Raw genomic sequence first — 4421 nt, 5'->3', positions numbered from 1 at the left:
AATATGTATGGGCTAGAGGCTGAACCTTCCTCTTGTTTTTTTTGTTTTGTCGCTGTTCTTTTCCCCAACATAATATTTTTAGACGAGGGGCCTCTATTTATTTGGTTCTTATTGTCTTCTGAGTATTTCAATGTATTGCTCCTCGAGCCCTTTCCTGCCATAGAAGGATGTTTCACAGTTCCTGCCATAGAAGGATGTTTGGCAGATAAATCTTAGTAAAGTAACGGATTTTTGAAGGCTCATGGCCTTCCACAAGAAATACTTGAGGTCTTGCGATTTTTGAAGTCCCTTTGATGTATAAGGAATGAAGCTTGCTTGGTGTAATAGAAGCTTGTAGAGGCCCATCAAAGTTGAGTACAATGTTGGACTTGTTGAAATGTACAAGTTTGGTGTAAACATGCTTGTATAGTTCGTTGCGGATCTCTTACTGCAATCACAAAGGAAAGATATTTTCTTGGGAATTACAAGTTTCAGTTTCGACAAGAGCCCATCCAAAATGAATTCGTGAGAGATGTTGAATAATAAGACCCCTCCAAATGCTATAGAGAAAATTGAAGACTAATATTTGGTTATTGTAATATTCATGCACATTTTTCAACGTGATATTGTTTACTAGTTTAGATACGATTTTCTTACCTTGTACAAACAAGACTATTATTGCAACATTTTTCGCTTGACTATTGTTGAAGATGTATTCTCTTATCTCCATTGTTGGAGTGTTTCTCATTGGAAAAGAAAACTACCATGAATGGTCCAAAAAAATCAAACACACTCTTATATTCAATGACCTATGGAAAGGTGTCTGTGAAGGAGAAGGTGATAATGCGCCTACCAAGCCCACATCAGATAAAGATCTCACCATATGGGATAACAAGAATAACAAGGCCTATTATATGATTGCAACTTCCGTAAGTGAAGAGGCGAGTTGCCATACTATTCCAATTCTAGGTTGCACGAAACACCAAAACATTTCGGAGTTTCCGAAACGGGTACGCTTAGAAGCTTCACCTCCCAAAAATGGAAACGTCAGCTGAAATGTCATCTAAAACGTCATATATATATATATATATATATATATATATATATATATATATATATATATATATATATATATATATATATATATATATATATATATATATAAGTGAATAACACATTATCTTGCAAGAAAAAAGGGATAAGACCTATAGATGACAATTTAGAAGGAAAAACAAGTCTATATTAACTCTCATAGATGATTACATGATGGTTGAGTTTCGGCCAAGTTTTAGAGTTTCATGTATGGGTAAGGACCGAAATGCCGAGTTCCTAGAAGTTTCGTGCAACATAGTTCCAATTACAAATGCTTATGATGCATTAAAGAAGTTGAAAGATTTATTTGACTCACTCAAAACTGGAGGTAGTTCAGTTGATGATCAAGCTCTTCAATCTAGAATTGAAGGATGATGACCCCCTGGCCCTAGCCTCAGAAATTAGAGCTATTATGCATGATGTAGAAGCCACAAGAATCAAAATGGACATCCCTCTATTTTTCAAGGCCCTCTATCCTACATATTCTCACAATCTTGAATCCATACAAGCTATTGCCCAACTCAAAGGCATTACTTTTGACACTCATGTGGAGAAATTTGGAAGACTAGAGAAATATTTTGGGAAGAGGAAGAAAAATTACCAGTCTCCTAAAGAAGTTGTGTGCCTTGCACAAAAAGAGAAGAATCAGACACAAAATGCTTCTAGAGGAAGAGGTGGCAGAAGAGGACGTGAAAGGAAGAATAATAGAGGCAGGTGGCAGATGGGGTAAACATTATCAAAGGGGAAAATTTGATTGCCATTGTATTCACTGCAACAAAGATGGACATGATGCATCCACATGCAAATTCTCTTGGGAAAGAATCCAAAAAGAATGAATTGAAGAGAAAGGTAAAACACTAGATCTAGGGAAATGTAAAGCACTTGAATCTGCACATTATATTGTTTCACATTGTAATATTGGAGTAACTAAAGCTCTCATACTTCATTTGCTTCTTGGAAAGATGCATGGCTGCTTGATATAGGTGCAACCTGCCACATGACCTTCTAGAAAGATTTTTTTGAAGACTTCAGTGACTGTAGATGGAGCAACATGCTTTGCAGATAAGTGAAGGCACAAGCCATTTGGACTTGGCGCCTCAAATTGCTTGGACTCCTTTCTTGGAAATACTAAGAGGGGGGTGAATCAATATTTCTTATCAATTGATATATTTTTAACTTCACAAAGCATTAATTGTTATTAGCATCAAATAATCATAAACATTTATAAACACCATTCAACAACGTAGAACAATAAAGATAGTAGACAGAGAGATTTTTAAGTGAAAACCTGTCCGGGACAAAAACCACTGAATGCTTCTAAATAGTTGTCTTTAAAAAGAATTACATCAAGTTTTCAGCCCCAACTTAAGGAGGCTCCAACCCCCTAATTTACAGGCTCTAACCTATAGGACATTCATATGCCCTATTTACCCGCTGCAATCGGAAGGATGCCCCAACACCCTAGGTTTCAGGCTCCAACCTAATGGATGCTCCAACACCCTGTCTACCAGCTACTAATGGACGGATGCTCCAACGTCCTCTGCAAGCTGCCCTAGCACCACCCTGCCAGTTTGAAGTGTTCTTAGGCTCCAAATTGAAGGATACTCCACTCTCCTGCCTTGCACCACCATGCCACTCTAATCAGTTGACAAAACACAATTGACAATTTTCACATTGGTTCCATCTGTGTTTGATATCAATACAGTAAAATTATAAACTACAAAACAATCTTTATAAATCAAATCTTCATTTGCTCAATCTGTAAACCAAATCAAATTTTATTCATGAGCAAACATTATAGACTCTAACTTCATCAACTATCCACACACATCCAATGACACTATTTAATGTGCCACTATCAAACCCTAGTAGTAATATGCAACAATCTCAACATCAAAACCCTGGCTGTCAATACTTTGGTAGTTGAAACCCTAGCTCTTCAAACAAGCTTCTTTTTTTGATCAACCACACTCAGTATTGCAACGTCATTGTCTCAATTAGCAAGCACTATCATAGCTATTTTTGCAACCACTGCAAATGCTTCAACTAGGTCTGTCTCTAAGCTCCGTTCTTGCTTTTCCCGGTTCTCAATTTGGATCAACAATGCTTTCAAAAGTCACGTTAAACCATATAGTAGACTAATCATTCTACAAATTGAATTAATCTGGCCAAGGAAAGATTGCATAGCTTTCTTGTTGTGAGGTAAGGGTATTTCAGAAATCTTCTTGATTCTGTCGGGATCAATATGGATTCTAGATTTTGACACTATAAAACCAAGAAGTTTTCCTTCACTTAATGCAAAAAAGGATTTTTTTGGGTTAAGTGAAATTCCATACCTTTAACAACGTTGGAAGATCTGTTTTAATTCTCTGAGATGATTGCCTCGCTTCTTGGAATATACAGTTATATCATCCAAGTAGATTACTACTGATTTGTTTACTAATCCCTTAAATGTGATGTCCATGGCCCTTTGAAATGTGGCTCCAGCGTTGATCAGAGCGAAAGGCATCTTTTGATATGCATAAGTACCCCATTTGGTTCTGAATGTGGTCTTTAATTGATCATCGAGATGGACCAAAACTTGGTTGTAGCCTGAGAAACTATCCAAGAAAGACATTAATTCTGACCCTGCAACTGCCTGTAATATTTGCTCCATGGGAGGCAAAGGAAAATTATCCTTTTGGCAGGATTTGTTAAGATTTTGAAAGTCAATGAAAATTCTAATGTCTCCGTTCTTCTTTCTGACAGGAACCATATTGGAAACCCATTTAGAATGTCGAACGAGAAAAATGATTTTGGCTTTCAATAATTTATTGAGCTTAGATTTGATCTGGTTTTCTAGATTAGGATGGATCTTTCTCAGCTTTTGCTAGACAGGTTTTTCATCGTTTATCATTGGGATGGTATGCTGAATGATAGAAGTGTCGTAAGTCTTAAGTTCATCGTAGTTCCAGGCAAAGACACTTTTGTATTGTTTCAAGAGACGAACATACACTAATTTTTCTTCAGGGGTTAGGCCAAGACCTAGGTTGATATTCTGCGGCTTGGTATCAGTTCCTAGATTTACTAATTCATAGTTCAGAGTTGAACTTTGAAGTTTTGAATTGGTAGATCTTTTGAATCGATCTTTCAAATCATATAGGTCTTCTAATTTGACTACTGATTTTGGCATAGCATTATTAGTGCTATCTTGTTGCAATTGTTTGTCATGTTGGTCCTCATCAATTATCTGATTAGTGTAAGATCCCTTTGATGTGAGGAAGCTTACAATATCAGGATCATCATTGAAAATTCTCCAATTGGTAATGTTATCAGGAATCGAGGGTCTAAAGATTAATTCGATTGAAAAT

The sequence above is a fragment of the Pinus tabuliformis genome, chromosome 1_1, assembly GCF_031772625.1.
Source record: "Pinus tabuliformis cultivar Carrire ecotype Pingquan chromosome 1_1, CPIR1, whole genome shotgun sequence".
Lineage (NCBI taxonomy): Eukaryota > Viridiplantae > Streptophyta > Pinopsida > Pinales > Pinaceae > Pinus > Pinus tabuliformis.
Note: the sequence above shows the minus strand (reverse complement) of the source record.